Raw genomic sequence first — 18,931 nt, forward strand, 5'->3', positions numbered from 1 at the left:
ATATCTGATTATTCCTTTGGCCAAGTTTGAAACTTTAGAGTCATCCATGTCATTCTCTCTTTTATACCCCACAGCCAGCCGGCTGCCATGAGCTTGCACTTTTGCCTCCGGCCGCTTCTTGACCTTTAGTACCTCCCTCTCAAACTGACTCTCTTCCCAGTTGGTCTTCTTGCCTCCTGCATACCCCAGCTTCTGATCACCCTACACACCTTTATCAAAAACATCTTCCTAACACTTCAAAGCAGTCAAATATTTTCAATGATTTCTCAGTATGTTTCAGATTTAGTCCAGATTTTTCAAGCAAAATCTAATTCTTCCACAACAGGGTCTTTCCATTATCTTCCCCGTCTTATAATCTCTTTACTCTCTCGTTGGTGCCCAAGCTACAGCCAAAGTGGGCTGTTTTCTATTTCTTCCACATCTTGCTGCCAATGAGATGAATCCCATCTGGACCACCTTCCCTTCATATTTCATCTATTAACATCCTACTCAGCCTTTAAGATTCCTTTCAAAAGAAATCTAGATAAAGTGTACTCTGATTTCCCTGAATAGATACTTCTTTTTTTGAACACACCTCCAACCCGTCTCTCTTGTGTCACACATAAGAATAGAAAAACTGACTTTTATTTTTGTTTTCCCAAAGCACATGGCCTTGAAAGTAGTAGGTGCTCAATAAATACTCATTAAATTAGCTTGAATCAAGGGCAACCTTATGGGAATGAGATGCCACATGAGCGTGCTTGAGAAGATTCACTAGAACCTCTTTTTTCTTTTTCTTTTTTATATTCCAGCTAAGGATTTATCAAGTCAACAAATATATATTTAGTGCTTACTATGTGCAAGTTAACACTGGGATCTGGGAGAAGCTAGCTTTGAAATCTTGTACCCTGAGATGACTCAGAGCTGTGGTTCTCAGAGTATGGTCCATATGGATGTTCCTGGCAACTGAGGTCTGATCTACCCTCCTACAGTATCAATATTTAGGGCAGATTCTGAGCTGGAGAGCAGTTAAGGCTAATGGGAAAAAAGCAATGGACTAAGAGTCCATAGACCTGATCTGGGCCTGGATCTGTCACTAATTAGATGTGTGACCTCGCACAAGTCTTTAAACCTCTCTGGGGCTCTATTACTTCTTTACCTGTGAAACAATAGGGTTAAACTCCAATGTTTCTCAAAATGTGGTCCTCAGAACACTTGCATCAGATTCATCTGAGTGGCTTTTAAAAATGCAAATTCCCTGGACTCAAACCAGTGGAAAACAAATCTTTGGGGATAGGGTCTAGGGGTCTGCATTAGAGCAAGCTCCCCAAGTGCTTCTTGTTCCATTCAAGTTAAATACCTTTAGAATTTTGGAATTACAAGGTTCCTCCTGTTTTAAAAGGTAAGGGTTACAGGATTAAGTAAAAATTTGAGTTATTTTGCAGAGATCAGTAGCATGGTCGAGTGAGTAACCGAGAAGACATCTCGCCCTAACCGTGTCTATGAAAGAAAGCTTAGGAGAACCCCTGTTCCATGTCCTGCTACCCAGGCCACAGCACCAGGGCTATGCTGCAGCTGGTGCCTGTCTGCCCACTTGCCTCCTTTCTTATCCCTCCTTCCCTCTGTCCCTTTCTTTTTTCCTTTTTCATTCTTTTCTTTCTTCCCTGTCCTTCTCTCCTTGCTCCTCTATCTTCCCTCCCTCCATTCCTTCCTTCTTTCCTTCTTTTCTTTTCCAGTCCTTCCAAAATCCCATCAGCACTTGAGTATACACACCCTAAGCAATACATTTATTTGCACTTACCTAATGTACTTTTTTTTGGTGAGGTCTTTCCGGCTCCCTCAATCAGGTATGAGCATTTCCTGCTCAGAACACTCACAGCACTTTGAACCAATCTTATGCCATTAATCATACTTTGCCATGCAATATTTCTAGGTCTACTCTATTGTATGCCCCTGAGGAAAATGCTGTTTTATTCACAAACACACACGCCCCTTCTATAGTGCCCAGCCTAGTGCCTTGCACGTGTTGATGGTATTTTACATTTATGTGCTGTACGCTAGTTTAATAAGTATTGTCACAGACATTAGTGAATAGCAAACACTGAACGAATATTTACTGAATGGACCAATGAACAGATTCCTCTCTTTCCTTATCCTTTCCTTGAGATTGTCTTATCTCCTGTCCGAGTGGCAGGTTTGCACAGTGGCAAGGCCACTGACCTTGGAGTCAGAAGCTTGAGTTTGAAAACTTGTTCTTCCTCTTTAATAGCTGGGTCGTCTTGGGCAAATTGTTTACCCTCTCTGAACCATATTTTATCTGTAGGGTAGAATAATACCTTATTTTTAGGGTTGGTGATGATGAGCCGCAATTATCTGTGAAATAAGTATGTACCACATTTATGGCACGTAGCAGATAATTTTAAAAAGCTGGTTAAATGACATTCTTCCCTCCCCCACCCTTCATGTCCATTCGAATGTCCCTTAGGACAAACACTGGCTTTTCTAATTCTTTCTCTCTGGGTTTGTACGCTGTGTCTTGGTGCACTGCATACAAAGATGTGCAGGATACATTCTGTGGACTCTTAAAAATAGTCAATGTCATAAGGTGAAACACATATGGAAAACACTCAAACTGAAATGAAAGGATTATATTTGTCAAGATTCTTTGTTGCAAGGTCCATAAACCCAATTCAAACAATCTTAAGGAAAAAAAAATTTTAATTGGCTCCCATAATTGGGAAGTTCTGGAGAGCATCTGGCTTTAAGCAGAGCTGCACCCAGGGGTTAAAATACTGAAGTCAGGATTCTGTCTCTTTTTCTCCAGCTTTGGGCCCTGCTCCAATGGCTTCATCCTCAGGCAGGATCTCTCCAGTTTGTGGGAAGGATGGCTACTGACTTGCAAGCTGAAAGGAAGAGAGGCCCTTTTTATCTTTGTGTTGCATGCAAATCTCATGGAAGGATTTTCACTGACTCTGGTTGGGTTCTGTGCCCACATCAAGACCAGTGGGTCTAAAGGACGAAGTACGATAGTTGGCTCAGCCTGGGTCACATGCCCACCCCTGTGGCCCATGGGGAAGGACACAGTGGTTGACAGTCCTTCAGACCACAGGAATGAGGGAGAGGTAGTTCCTCCAAAAGAAGGTGTGTCAGCAGACAAGACCAACTTGTTCAGCACACAAGTAGAAAATACACCATTTCCCATAAGATGCCTGCCTACTTTGTGTCATTTAAAGGGCCCAGCTTCATTTACTTATTAATTTATTCATTCACTGTTACTGAGGAAAATAAAATCATTTTGAGAGTGTCCTAAGCCCCAGGCCCAGTGCCAAGGGTTGGGGTAAAGCGGTGATGAAGACAAACATGGGTTTCCTCTGGTGGAGCTCAAAAACCTCTCCCTGCATGAGCCGCCGCAGTTTCTAAGGTCTCTCCGCTAACCATGACCCTTGGCTTCCAGTAATGATTTCCGGAAGAATCAATGGGACAGTATTTTACCTGGGAGGCGCATCACTTTATCCTGTTATCACCCACTTAGCACAATCAGTTTGCTGGCTGAACTGGCAGAGATCAGAGAATCAGAGGCTGTGGGATGAAAGGACTTGTAAGGCCAGCTCCCTCAGAGCATGTGCTCGGTTCTGGAGAAGATCAGGCTTGTTTGTTTGTTTGCCTTGTTTCTGTTTGTTTTTGTAATAAAAAATTTTTTAAATTGTGGTAAAATGCATAAACATAAAATTTATCCTTTTAGCTATTTTTAAGTATATAGTTCAGTTGTGTTAAGTACATTCACATTCTTGTGAAACCAATCTCTGGAACTCTTTTGTCTTGCAAAACTGAAAGTCTGTACCTATTAAACAACAACTCTCCATTCTCTCTTCCCCCAGCCCCTGGCAGCCACCATTCTACTTCGTCTTTATGAATTTAACTACTCTAGGTACCTCGTATAAGTGGAATCATACAGCTTTTGTCCTCCTGGCTTTTTTCACTTAGCACTATGTCCTCAAGGTTCACCCACGTTGTAGTGTGTGTCAGATTTTCCTTCCTTTTTAAAGCTGAATAATATTCCATCGTATGTCTATACCATGTTCGGTTTATCCTTTCATCCACAGATGGACGCTTGGATTGCTTCCACCTTTTGGCTACTGTGAATAACGCTGCTACAAACCTGGTGGGGGAGATCAGTTCTGATGGCAGGAACCCAAGTGTTCCGGAGCTTGGCAGGATTCACATGAGGTAGGGCCCAAGTAGAACCCTAAATGGACAAGTCCCGCATGTGAAGGGGCAGCACGAGCGTTCAGAGTGCCCTCTTCGGGGGTGGGCTGGGGTTAGTGGAAGGGATGGTTTCCTGGCCTGAGGCAGTGTGTCCATGTCTGAAGGAGAGGGTCCAGAGGAAGGGAAATGCCAGACTTTATCTTCCTCACAATTTGTCCAGCCCTGGCCCTGATTTCACACCTTGTTGATCAATCTTTAGAGCTCTTGTCAGGTCACTGGAGGTGACTTCCAAACTACAACAGTGTACTCATTGCTTTAGGAGGGATCTTTACTCATTCTTCAGGACTCACCGCCCTCCTCTGCCGCGCCTTCCCTCAAGGCACACCCAGCAGCCCCCAGCAAGCCCCCGCCACGCCCCAGCAGAGCTCAGCTCCCCTCCTGTGCCTCCACCTAGCCCCAGCTTCACTTTCCTTTGCCAGTATTGCCTGTATCAGACTTGGTAATCTGTCTGTTTTTCAGTTGTCTACACCGGACTGAGATTTGGAGCCAGCCACATGCCACGTGCCCAGCGTTGTTCCTGGCACCTAAGAGGTAGGCGTTCAATGTGGCTTTGTTTGAAGGTGAAAAAGGAAGGTCTAAGCGGGGGCTGCTCAGTGATGCCCAGCCTCAGTAGATTGTTAGCTGGAGGCCAAGCCACATAGAAGTGGAGTGTCTGGGGGACTTTGAAATGGCCACTGAAGACAAGGAACTAGGCGACCCAAGAGCAGGTTTCACAGCCCAACAGATCAATACCGTTCCTTCTAAGAAAGCAAACAGGATCGATGCTGGCTGCCGCAGGTCGCTGAGCAGATCTGAAAGCCACGGGGCCCATGGGTGGAGGCTCCACGTGGACCTCGCAGAACACAACAACGTGCACCCATTTGGGAGACTGAACCACACTTTACTGAATTTCACACCTGCCATGTTACCCAAGCCACCAAAAGCCCCCTATACAAGGCTACAGCAACAGAGGAACACACAGTTGAAGCGTTGAAAGCGCCTTTCAGTGTCGGGGCTGGCCTTCTTGCTGCTGTTCCCTACTCCTCTACCCACGGCAGACACTGCCCATGGGCATCCACACACTTGTTTGCCAAGCAGAGATGCAGCCTCAAAATGTTCTCACCAGCGTTTCAGGCAGCCAGTGCCCAACAGCGTTCACGGCTGAGACCTAACGTGAACGCCTTTTGCCTTCTCTGGTCTAATCCAGTCTAACATCACTTCAGCAGGATTACTTTCCATGACTTTCTAGAGGGCTGCTCTGGAAGCTTTGTGAGCCTATTTAGTTGTTGAACTCCAATCCAATTAAAACACGTTGTGTTCCTACCACAGGAAAGGCCCGGGGCTGGGTGTTGAGAGGGTTTTAAGCAGGACAGAAATCTGCCTCCTTTTAATTACATCCCTTTGGTCCTCTACCTGCCTTCTGGACGACACACAGTAAGGCTCTCCCTGTGTCCTATGACATTCCTTTCACTACTTGAAGAGGGCTGTCATGCCTTCCATCCCGCCGCCCCCATTCCACCTCAGTCTTTCCTTTTTCTAGTGGAAATCGTCTAAGTGCTTCTAGCCATTTCTTATAGTATTTGGTTTTTCAGACCCTCCGTCTCTGGTTAGCCTCCCATGGTCATGCCCCAACTTGTCTACATTCCCCTTAAACTGTGGTGCCCAGAACATACACAGTGCTTCATCTGTCATCTTACTAAATCACAGCACAGGCCAACACAAAAGGATGTTTGGTTGAGTCTTGATGGGTGAAAAGGAGTTGGCCAAGTTGACGAGGCTCATCACGGTGTCTCTAGGCAGGGAGAATGAGAACGTCCATGAAAGTGTGACCATGACTTGTTTGGGGTGGATCACGCAGACTCTCGTATGGACCAGATCATTTTATTTTTCATGACTTAACCAGTATCGTTAGAATTACAAAACCTCAGAGTCCCAAAGATCTTTAAAAGGCACGATCACCCACTGGAAGATGTGGTTGCCAGGCTACCACATTCCCTGCGAAAGACTGGAGGTCTTGAGTATCTTCTCTAATAGGGAACTTTGTTATTTTTGAAGGCAGAGCGTTCAATTTTTTGACTTCTGTGTTCAAAAGTTCCTCCTTTTCAGTTGAAACCTGCCTGATTGTAATGGTAGTCATTTGGGGGGTTTATCGAGCATTTTATTTGCTCAGCACTGTCCTAGGCATTGTGTGTACATGGCCACATGTGTGCCGAGGAACATGAACGCTCCACAGGGGTAACTGAGGTGGAAGGAAGGACAAGGACAAATAAACTCATATTTTTGTCTCCTAGGAAATTACAGGCCAGCGGGGAGACACACAAAAGAGTAAAACAAATACTATCATCAAGACATGGGCTAAATGGTGTACAAATACAGAGGAAAAGGTAGTTACTTCCAATGAAGAGAGTAGAGATGGTTTGTTCTTGTGTCTACACAGCAGCCAGAGTTCTCTCTTTAAAAAAAAAATCAGATCACATTACTTTCCTGCTCAAAACCCTCCAAGGTTCCCATCACACACAGAAATAGACCCGAGGTCCTTACAGTGGCCTGTAGGATCGTGTGTGGCCCGACACTGGCCACCTCTCTTTGCCCGCGTGAATGTGCACTTTTCCACTCTGATCACACAGACCTTCTTTTTTTTTAATTAACTAATTTATTATTTATTTTTGGCTGTGTTTGGGTTTTCGTTGCTGCACATGGGCTTTCTCTAGTTGCAGAGAGCGGGGGCTACTCTTTGTTGCGGTGCACAGGCTTCTCATCGCGGTGGCTTCTCTTGTTGGGGAGCATGGGCTCTAGGAGCTCAGGCTTCAGTAGTTGTGGCACACGGGCTCAGTAGTTGTGTCACACGGGCTCAGTAGTTGTGGCTCGCGGGCTCTAGAGCGCAGGCTCAGTAGTTGTGGCCCATGGGCTTAGTTGCTCCGTGACATGTGGGATCTTCCCAGACCAGGGCTCGAACCCGTGTCCCCTGCATTGGCAGGCGGATTCTTAACCACTGCGCCACCAGGGAAGTCCCCACACAGACCTTCTTGCCTCGAACCTGCTAGTTGCTATCTTAGGACTTCTACACTGGGTGTTCCATCTCAGGAACCCCGTCCCTTGGTCCTCCCCATGGCTTGATCCCTCACTTCACCCAGTCTCTGCCCCATTGCCACTTGTGCAGAGAGACGTTGTCATCCTCTTATCCTGCCTTATTTACTTAGTAACATTTATAACTACCTGAAATTATCTTTATATTTATTAACTGACATTCTCCTAGTAGAATGTAAGCTTACAAAGGCATGGATTTTATCTGTTTTGTTCCTGTTATATCTCCAGTGCCAAGAATGGGGACTGACACATAACAGGTACCAAATAAATATTTGTGGAGTGAATAAATGAGTTAGTCTCCTCGAAAACCTATTCTAGGAGCCGTTCCTAGTAGCATCCAGTGTTCTTGCCTATAGTTTCTCAAAACAAGTCCAATCTTTTTGAAAAGGAGCCCAGTTTCTCATTTGAAATCCTGTGGCATTTCCTAATTTTTATGATTTCTCAGAGATTTTGATGGTGACTCTGAGATTGCAAATTCTTTCAGCTGTCTGCGAGATTTTCCTCCTAGGCTTAGGGACCTAGACAAATTGCAGGCACAAAGGATGCACATCTAGCATGAAGGTTACGTTCTCAAGTCAGCATAGAAAGCTAAAAAGTGACATATTGGAATTTTCCTTGAATATCCTTAGCACTGCAACAAATCACTGATTCTGTAGTTCTGCACCCAAGGAATTGGTTTGTTTGCGTTAGGAACCCACTAGTATGAAAAATCTGGATCTCTGACTACCTGAATCACTCTCAGCCCCTTAGATGCTTTTCTTATAGGAAGTGTTTGGGAACCAAGTCTAGTGAGTGCTGGAGCCAGACTGTCTAATTTTGAATTCTGGTTCTACCACTTGCTATGTGACTATAGGCAAGTTACTCAACCTCTCTATGCATCCATTTCTTCGTCTGTAAAGTGGGATAATAACAATACATACCTGTCTCATAGGGTTATATTGAGGACCAAATTCATCAACGTGTATGAGGTCCTCAGATTAGCACCTGGCACGTAGTATTTCAATTAATGTTAGCGATTATTTTACTATCTCCCATTTCATGTTCCTACTGGGGCATATGCTCAGTGGGTGGAAAGGCAAGCAGAATGTGCTAGACTATTTAAATTGTACTTGCTTGCCCATTCTCTCTTGCTCTCTTTGTCTCTATTTCTCTCTTTCCCCAAATGCCAATAGTTGAATTTGTATGATGTGCCCTCACCGTAAATTGCTTAGGTGCTTTCCTTCTGCTGGAATTCTATGCATTCTTATATCGATTTTCGTACCATTTCTAGTTTGAACACCTTTGTAAAGACTGGAGAAGGCGAGAAAAAACAAACACGGACTAGTTTGACCTCCTTGTCTCTGTCACCCGCATATTCCCACACTTTCTGCCAACAGCGGCTTAGCCTTTTCTTAATGTTCTCCTGCAAACATGGGTATTGAGTCCCTTTGACTGCTTTTAGTTTTTCCTGGAGCACTGACTCCTCCTTTGGCTTTAGCTTTTTCGACACTATTCTTACATATTCATGTTTCTCCCTTTCTTTTAGCACTGAGAAAGTTAAAAAATCAGGAAGAAAGACAACACTGCAGAAAATTCATAAAAAATAACCAACAAGTTTTGTTGTTGTTTTTTAATGTGAAGAGCAGAAAAGAGAGAGGAGGCCTGAGGAGCTGGCATGAGGAGAAAGGAGCATTTGCTGTTATATAGGCAGAAGCCACTGTCCTACAGCATGTGCTGAACTCCCTGGGGCCAGAGTGACAGGAACCATGCAGGGCTCTTGGGGACGCTCCCACCAGGTGTGCAAGCAAGTTTTGACCGCATCTGGAAGGTTCAGTTATTACAGGTATTTGCTTTCCTTCCAAGCCCTGGGACAGGATTCCTTACTGGACTCGTTCATTCATTCAGCAAATACTTACTGAGCACTTATGTACTAGGCATGAGGCAAAACATTGAGGGTAAAAAAGATGAAGTAGGGGCTTCCCTGGTGGCGCGGTGGTTGGGAGTCCGCCTGCCGATGCAGGGGGCGCGGGTTCGTGTCCCACATGCCTCGGAGCGAGGCCTGAGTACCGCAAAAAAAAAAAAAAAAAAAAAAGCTGAAGTAGACAGTCTCTTCCCTTAGGTTGCTTATGTCTGGTGAGAAAGTAAAACACAAACAGATAATGTTCCCACAGCAGGGTAAGTACCATGTGTTAAGCCGGGTGCCCCAGAATCTGTCCTAGGTGGCAATCCGAGAAGGACCAGTAGAGGAGCTGAAGCTGAAATGGGGAAGTAAAGAAAACCAATACCGGGTGTGTTAATGAACATGTTACTGCTGAGGGCAAAGGAGGCTCAGTCCCACTGGGCATGTCTCACAGCTAGTGTGGAAGCTATCTCAGTGTTTCCCCATCTGAGGCTGAGAATCTGGGGTATTTGCCCATTGACTCCCACCCTCTAGTCTGCCCTGACCTCTGGCTATGCACATGCATGGCCCTGGGCAATAGAAAGCTATGGGTGTGTAGAAATGATGGCTTCGATAGGATGTGAGCAGAGCATTGACAGTATCTGCTGCACACACTTATAGGAACAATTACAAAGCACTACAGAAGCTGTAAAGAGGAGCTTTCAACTCAACCTAGTTAGATCTAAGAAGCCTTCCTGGAAGAGGTGACAGTTGAGCAGGGTCCTAAAGGATGCTACTCCAGAGCTGTTCAGCAAGGTCTGGGGCAGAGTCTTTGCTGTCTGGTCACACTAAAGATTTTGCACTGAGAGTTCTGGCTAAGATTAACAAAAAATCTGTTTATCACTCTATGCGTGGGGTTTGGGAGGCTGAGAGCACGGCAAGAATTCAGAGGGTTGACGTCCTCACAGTGCTGTCCCCTCCAGAATTGAGTCATGAAAGAGAGAACAGCAAGCAACCCGCGTCCCCTGCATTGGCAGGCGGATTTGTGTTTGCTCTTTGTAAAGAAAGCCTGAGGACATTTCTGGGTTTGCCCAAAACCTACCCCGGGTTTCTGTCGATTTGTGGATTAGGTGCTTCCTCAGAACATCCTTCCTTCCAGAGCGGTCACTCTGCAGTGGAGCCCAGCCCCCAGGTGCTCTCTGCACTCACTCCTTCATCAGTACCACCTCCCAGTTAGGCCGAGGATGTGGCAATCGGGCTGCCCAGAATTGCTCTCCCCACCTTCAGCTGCCCTGAGCAGAGTTCAGATTGCACATTTCCCGACACTCAGAGATACCCATTAATATTTAGCATGTTACATTTCCAAAGCACTTTGCTAACACAAATTGATCTTTTCGGCACCCCCTTGTGAGGCAGTTCAGTACTGTTAGCCCTACTGGGGACATCAGGCTTTGGGAAGATAAGCCACTTAGGCAAGGGCTATGGCTGGGGAGTGATGGATCCAGATTGGAATCAAAGGTCGATGAGACCAGTTGTCTGAGCCTCCAGGTGGAACTCCAGAGTGGCCCCAGCGCCCCCTCTCTGCCCAGGATGTCTTGGAACAAATCCAGCCTTCTGAAGTTTTAAATAGAATGGGCTTGTCATGTCTAAGATTGGACTGTTACAAACCAGCTATTGTTTAGGGAGTGCTTATTATGTGCCAAGAGCTGGGTGCTTCATAGGGAAGTTGGGGAAGTTTTGTGGCGGTGACACAAGTTAGATCCTGGTGGAGATGGAGGAAGGAGAGAAAGGGCATTCCAGGTAGAGGGGAGAACATGTACAAAGGAAGGGAGATGTGAAATAGCATGGCAGTTTGGAGTGCAAGAAGTTCTGTTTATGTGGAAATGGGCTTCTTGCTTTCTTGATTTGAGTAAGCGGATCTGGGGTCCCACCGCCCTAGATGAGGGACCAGGTTACCAATTCTAGGTTATCCCTGAGAATGTAACTCTTTGTGACCTGTCTAGCCCAATTCTTGGTGTTCTACGGCTGAGTAGAAAAGATGATTGTTTAGCTACTATTTAGCAAGTTCTACTGTATGCAAGGCACTGTGCTGGGTGTTGTGGATAAGGGATCAGGACTCTGAGTGCTACGGGGCCGTGGGAAAGAGTCTGGGGCTGAGGGACTGTATGCCGGGAAGGAAATTTTGTAAAAGGGTCACTCTACCCCTACTACTCTGCTAAGGGAAAAAAAGAATTAGTGTTGCAATTTAAAAAATCTCTTTGTTCCCTACTCACCCCTGTCCCTTATGAGCAAAACTTTGTGTAATATGTATGTCCCTTTTCCTTGCTGCCTCTCTAGAGTTTACCAAACCATTTCCCATCCATTATATACTTAATCCTCATGATAACCCAATGATGCAGGTGGCCTTGGTTGGTCTCCATTTTATAGATGAGGAAACTGAGGTTTGGTGACTATCCAAGGTTACATGCTTTATAGCAGTAGAAAGCTTCCCCATCCTGATCTCATGTTTGTTCTATTACACACACCGCCTTGCCTTCTAAGTCAGTGGTCAGCACAGCCTCTGTGCTGTGCATGTCAGGGGTTCCCAATGGCACCCAGGGGTGGGAGGTGTCTTGCTGTACATCCTGAGGTAGGTATTGAGAATGTTAAAATCAAGGCACAGATGGTGTTGCATTGGAACCTAAAGCCCAGCTGTAAATATCTGGCTCAGTTAGAGCTGAGCCAGGAAATTCTAAGTGGCAGAAGTTATTACACTATTTTCTCAATTATAGCTCCAAGGAGTCAAGTTGCCCTCAGATCAGGATGAATATGGACATAATATGACCTAGCCCTTCCCTCCAAGTGACATTGTGGTTTTGGATAGTTTAGCCGGACAAGCCTTGAGGTCAAGAGGCGGGTAGAATAGGCTTGGTGCAGGAAAGCTAATTGTGTGTGCATGTGTGTGTGTCATGTGTGTGTTGTGTGTGTGTGTGTGTGTTGGAGGTACTGGCACAGCTTGCTGTTGGATTAGAGCATCAGATATGTGACCTCACAGCAGACAGTCAACCAAAAAAAAAAATAGTTGCTGCCATGCCCTTTTTTTTTTAAATAAAGGTATTTATTTTTATTTATTTATTTTTGGCTGCGTCGGGTCTTCGTTGCTAAGTGCTGGTTTTCTCTAGTTGCGGCGAGCGGGGGCTGCTCTTCGTTGCGGTGCGCGGGCTTCAGTAGTTGTGGCATGCGGGCTCAGTAGTTGTGGCGCACGGGCTTAGTTGCTCCGCAGCATGAGGGATATTCCCGGACCAGGGCTCGAACCCATGTCGCCTGCATTGGGAGGCAGATTCTTAACCACTGCACCATGGCAGGAAGCCCTGCCATGCCCTTTTAAAGGTGGTTTCAATTAGAGCCGGGAGATTTTTCTGGGCTCCTAACTAAGGCTTGGGGTCTGAAGTCATTGTTGCTCATCAGAGTCCTCTGTCATGTTTTCCTCATGAATTACATAGGAGCTGTCTGGTTGATACTCTGCCCTCCTATTGTCCTAAAAAGTCTTATTTTTCCTCCAGTTGATACCCAAGACTGATACAGTTCTAGATAGTAGCACTTACTGATGCTAGTCATGAGGGAAGGAACCAAGTGCCCAAAAGCCCAATAAAATTTGGATCCTTCTGCATTTATTGGTTGCAGGTCACTGAAGGAAAGAATTCTCAAGTTAGGAGGGACCAATAGGGCCCACATTTCCAAGGGGCAAACTCATTTAGTCCCTCTTTCCTAATAACATTTTCTCCTCCACCATCCATGCCATCTGGGTAATTATAGTATTATATTAGGAGGATATTGAAACTCCAAGGAGACTGTGAAATGTCCCCAGCAGAGTTCTTCTCTTATATATGCCTTGTTCAAATTGTCCATTTTGAAGCTAGACTGTAGATGACCAAGCCCTAATCATTGAACAGACAGGCAACATGGAATCTCCAAGAGTCCGAGGACCAGATATCCTCTATTAGTTACTCAAGGATTCCGAAGGGTCACACTACTAAAAGAGGGGACCTGGCATCAGGAGATTGTGAATGAGAGGTGATGTAATTTAGTGGTTGAGAGCTCAGACTCCAGAGCCAGATTGTCTTGGTTCAAATGTCAGGTTTGTCAGTTATTAGCTGCACAGTCTTGGCTCTCAGCTGCCTCCACTCTAAAATGACGGTAATAATAGATGATACCTTGTAAGGTTGTGTGAGGATTGACTCAAATCAGGCATATAAAGGGCTTAGCACAGCTCCTGCACACATTAAGCACCTAAGTGTTAAACGCTATTATTTCTTAAAGGGAGAATTCTTTTCCTGCTCTAGGGTGTTTCTCCTCCTTATGTCCTTAACCCCCCATCCCCCTTGTTTATATTTCTGAAGCCAGCTGCTCCAATATCCTCTCTTCTTCTGGTCAGGCATGCAAAGGAAAAACAGCTTGCACATGGGCATATCTTCTTCTGTATTGCTTACAGCATCACCGTAAACCAATATACCACAGTTCATTTTAATCCAAGAGCTAAGGGCCCTTTAAACCAGCCATTCCTTATTTATTCTGTTAAAAAAAAAATCAAGGTCCTTTTGTTTCACATTCCTTTATTGTATTTTGTAAGGCACCGAGCACATATTGGATGCTATGTAAATGGGAAATACTCTAACAATAGTAACTGAGACAGATGAGAAACTCAAGGAAGCAAAGTTACCATTTTGAGTTTAGCTCTTTATTGATGGGCTGAGTGATTTGGAAGAGACAGTGTGGCTCCAAAGCTAAAGAGCCCACAGGGATTAAGAGGGCAAAGGTTTGGATCTCAGTCACAGCAGCAGCTCTGGCGACCCCAGGCAGGAAGCTTCCTTTCCCTGGACCTCAAATTCTCCCCATGAATACTAGGATTAATTCCACAAAACCGTCTCCCAGGGATGTTAAGCCAGGGCTGCCGTATGTGGTTTTACAGACTATGCAGTGCACAAGGGTGCCAACTGAGCGGGTAAGTGGGTGCTGAAATGTAGCCCACACTCTGCTCATCAATCTGTGCATCCTGGTGATGGACAGGGTCCGCCTGGAGAAAGGGACACTTTATTCTAATTTGCACAAAGTAGTATATGGGCTCGTAGGGGCCCTGTGTGAAGCAAGGTGGTAGTGATAGGGCACAGAGCTCAGCTCATAGAATGGCTGCATTTATTCAACACCCGGTTTTTGAACACCTACTATGTGCCAGGCCCTAATCTAGGGGCTGAGAATATGGAGATGGATGTAAACAATTTCTGCCCTTGGGTCCTCTTTCCTTCACCGCCCATCCTCCCCTAACGTTCAATCATCAGCTAGTCTTGTAGACTCAAACTGCAAAATATATGTCAAGTCCACTCAACTTTTTTCTTTTCTTTTTAAGTCTTTAAAACATTTTTTTAACTTAAAATATTTTTATTTATTTTTATTTTTTAGCTGCGTTGGGTCTTCGTTGCGGGGTGCAGGCTTCCTCTAGCTGTGGCAAGCGGGGGCTACTCTTCGTTGTGGTGCACAGGCTTCTCACTGCGGTGGCTTCTCTTGTTGCGGAGCATGGGCCCTAGAGCGCACGGGCTTCAGTAGTTGCGGCATGTGGGCTCAGTAGCTGCAGCACTCAGGCCCTAGGGCCCGCGGGCTTCAGTAGTTGTGGCTCTCCGGCTCTAGAGCACAGGCTTGGTTGTTGTGGCACATGGGCTTAGTTGCTCCACAGCATGTGGGATCTTCCCGGACCATGGATCGAACCCGTGTCCCCTGCATTGGCAGGCGGATTCTTAGCCACTGTGCCACCAGGGAAGTCTACCACCCACCTTTTTCACTGCCAGCACTTCATTTTATAATTTCTTACCTAGACTACTGCAGCAAATGGGCTTCTACTTCTACTCTGGTCCTCTGAACAAAAGCAGGAATGACTGTATAAAAATGTCAATCAGATAACATTACCCCCTTGTTTAAACATTTTCTTGGCTATAATTTAGTCCGGGGTCCTCATCATGTCCTCAAGGCTGTGCACATCTGGTCCTAATTACCTTGTCACGTCATCTGGATCACTCAACCCACACTCTTGTCATCTGTATGAGTCAGGGGTTCTTCACAGAAATAGGAACCAATAGGATATATATGCATCTCCTACATATGTGTACATAAATAGGATAAATATATATCCCCTATATAGCCGTATATGTGTGTGTGTGTATATGCATATATAAAAGGAGATTTATTGTGAGGAATTGGCTCATGTGATCTTACTGAGGCTGAGAAGTCCCACAATTTGCTGTCTGCAAGTTGAAGACCCCGGAAAGCCAGTGGTATAATTCCAGTCCAAGTCCTAAGGCCTGAGAACCAGGGAGCCAATGGTGTAAATCCCAGTTTGAGGGCAGAAGAATACCAACAGACTGATGTCCCAGCTCAAGCAGGCAGGCAAGAAGGGAAGGACTCCTCCCTTTCCCCTTTTTTATTCTATTCACACCCTCAGCAGATTGGGTGATGCCCACCCACATTAGGGAGGGCAAATAAGCTACTTATCTGAGTCCACCCACTCAAATGCTAATCTCATCTGGAAACATCCTCATAGACACACCCAGAAATAATGTTTGATCTGGTCACTCAGTGGCCCAATCAAGTTGACACATAAAATTACCTTTCACACCATTCCACAAAACTGACCATACTGTCCTTCAAACAGCCTAGCTCATTCTTTGTGTGGTCTCATCCCTTTGGCTGGAACACTGATTCCCTGGTTCTCCCCTTGATCATCTCTTTCTCATCCTTCAGTGCTCACTGGAAATGTGACCTCCTCAGAGAAGCCTTCCTGGACCACCTTGTTAAAGTAGCATAGTATTCTGTGTCCACCGCCACTCATTGCCAGTATGTTCTACAACAAAGCAGCCCAGCTCACTTGGTAAGCACACAGTTCTTTGTTTACATTCTGTCCTATCTGCTAGATTGTAAGCTCCATAACAGTAGGGACCGTGTTTGTTTGTTCTTCACTGTAAATCCCTTCAGCATTTTGCTAGTCTCAGGTGCACAGTGATAAATATCAATAAATATTTGCTAAATGAAGTCGTTACAAAGAATTTGTCTCTCATATGGGAGTAATCACTACAATACAGCGTAGAGATGCATTTTGAGACACAGGCAGTGATATGCTGGTAAACTGATGCTCAAAAGCAAGCAAACAAACAAAACCCCCCTGATTTGTCATTTGCTGATTTCCATGGTGGTGTAAATAGTCCCATCACAGCTGATTTCAAGTTACCAATGGTTTAAAAACGGACTTGTAATATTCCTGAATATTAAACAGCTTTTCAAAGCCAGAATGAGCTGGCTCTAGCCTATCACTGAAAGAGAGGTCAGCATGGGTGCAATGAGAACCCAGGAAAGAACAATTAGTTCATCCTGGGAGAGCTCAGCAAAGGCTTCCTGGAGGAGGTGACACTTGATTTGTGTTTTGAAGGTTGGGTATGTTGGCTCAGGCCCTTCGCCTCCAAAGTGGCTAACACAGCCCTGCTGCCAGTAGCCCATGTTCAAATGTGCCTGGCTCCTCTACTCAGCTAGCTCATCTCTGCTTGCCCGGGAGTTATCACCTGACGTAGTCCAATCCTCAGAAAATCCTTCCATGAGCCTGGTATTCTACTGGTTTGCTTCGAATGCAGCAGAGTAAGACAGAAGTTAGTCAAGGGAGAAAGGGAAGGGTTTTCCAAACAGAGGAACAATTTATGCAGTTCAGCATTTCGGTAAATCTAGAAGTATATAGGAGGCAGTGGGAGGAGATTAGCTCCTGACAGGCTTTGTTTCATATGCTGATTCACACCATAGGGTGGGTGGCAGAGGGAAAGGGAAAGGAATTGATTACTTTTCCTGCATAATAATTCCTGCATAATTCACAGCTGGTAATTGTGGGGTTTTGTTTTTGTTGGTTTCATTTTTTTGGTATGGGATCATTTGATTAATATCTATCTCTTCCAAGAGACCATCAACTCCACAAGGGCAGGGACTGTCTTGTTCCCTGTTATTTTCTCAGTACTCAGCACAAAGTCTGGTATATAGCATCAACCAAATACATCTTGCTGAATGACTGAATCATCTGGGGAATGTTTAAAACATGCCGATATCCACCTACCCTGAAATAAGATCTGCTATAAATCTCTCTTCTCTGAACCTCCGAACCACAACATGTGTAAGGATGGAGAGTAAGTAGTGGGGCTGGTGTCCATATTTTGTAAAAACCACTTAGGAGGTTCACTTCCATTTCTCTTTCCAAAGCCAATCAAGTGGATCCTTTAAATGCTTTAACCAAAAGTGTGATATGATTAATTTTTGCTGGCTGCATAAATAGGCCTGATGGCAGTAGGGAGGACTCAGAGGTGCTGAAGTGCTGGGACCAGTAAGGAAGCCCACGCTGTGACCAGGTAAGAAATGAGACGGGTCTGATTTAAATCTCTGGCAGTGGTGTGAAGAGGGAGCAGATTCAAGAGATACTCAGGACATAGAATCTACACAATTTGGTGCCCATTTGGACATAAGTGGATGAAGGAGTGAGACAGAGGGAGGAATCTAGGTTGAAGGTTGGAGTGAATATTAGTGAATAGGGAGGAGGGAAGAGTCTCTTTGAAATTGCTACATTTGAGATGCCTGTGGGACATGAAGGGACACTTAAATATTAGTGTTCTCCAAGAATTCTTGTGAACACTAATATTTAAGAAGCAGGTTAGAAAAAGAATTGTTGAAGGAGACTGAGAAGAATGACCGGAGAGGAAGAAGGAAAACCTGAATAGTGTCAGAAAATAAGTGATAATGTCCAACAGCGTCAAATGGTGCCTAAAGCTTAAGTTAGATGACATGAGTGATGGCAACAAGACCACTTTCTGTGGGGGCAGAAGCTGCTGGGTAGAGGACGAAGGAACCGGAGACAGCGAGTTTAGACTAATTTTTTCAAGAAACTTATCTGTTGAAAGAGGAGGGATGGTATGATTGAGCTGTATGTGAGGAGATTTGAGCCCGTTTACAGCTAAGACGTAGGGGAAGCGTTGAGCAGACAGGATCGCAAACATCTGCCCTCTCGCGCCATTTTGACTGCCTCCTCCTCCCACGTGACCGGGAGGCGGCCCGCGGAGGCCGGCCTCGCGGAAACTACAGCCCCCAGAAGGCCCCGCGGCGCTGGGGGGGGGGCGGAGCCGAGGCCTGGCGCGCGCCCCGACGGCGCGAGCGGAAGAGCTGGAACTTTGAGGAGGCGGCGGATGCGGGGAGCGACTGTGCCGCCGGTAAAGATCCGCTCCGCGTCCTTGTCCTTCCCTCTCGCCGCACCCCAGGCTGGGGCTCGTTGCTTCCACTTCTCTCTCCACACTTGGCACAAGCTTTCTTTCCCCTTTGTTTGTTATCGGTGTTTTTCTCAAGTGAGGCGTGGGGCCGGCCCCCTCCTGGGGCGGAGGTTACTGGGAAGCTCCCGTCCTTCGACCCCAGCGGGCCCTGGGTTGCTGGGGACCCTCTCAAGGCCCTTTTTACTTCCCAGGGCTGCGTGCTCGCTTGGGGCCCTCTCCCCAGTTACTGTCTGCGGAGGGGCCGTTCCTTTCCTGGTTTCAACAGGTACTGAGCGGGGACGTGGCGACCCCTTTCTCTCCCCAGGGGTACGGGGCTGTGGACGGCGGGGGCCGCCCGAGACGACCCCGGCGCTGCCGGCGATTTCTCTGGAGCGAGTCTGCTGCACTGCCAGGGAGCCCCGGGCTGTCGGCTGGGAGTGAGCAGTCTAGTAGAGAGGGTGTACTTCCT

At 46.0% G+C, this 18,931-nt stretch overlaps 1 protein-coding gene across 2 annotated transcripts in view; it reads left to right on the forward strand.

Moving 5' to 3' along the window:
* The first annotated feature begins 18,379 nt into the window (after nt 1-18,379).
* The window catches only part of R3HCC1L (R3H domain and coiled-coil containing 1 like), an 87,201-nt gene continuing 86,649 nt past the window's right edge, over nt 18,380-18,931 (forward strand). Inside the window, exon 1 of one of the 2 annotated variants that reach the window (XM_082674105.1) lies at nt 18,380-18,426. The gene's annotated coding sequence lies outside the window, so the exon portion shown is untranslated. The remainder of the gene's footprint in view (nt 18,427-18,931) is intronic. The other variant, XM_082674104.1, reaches the window with a different exon arrangement.

Source organism: Grampus griseus (assembly GCF_964374135.1).
Source record: "Grampus griseus genome assembly, chromosome: 16".
Classification (NCBI taxonomy): Eukaryota; Metazoa; Chordata; class Mammalia; order Artiodactyla; family Delphinidae; genus Grampus; species Grampus griseus.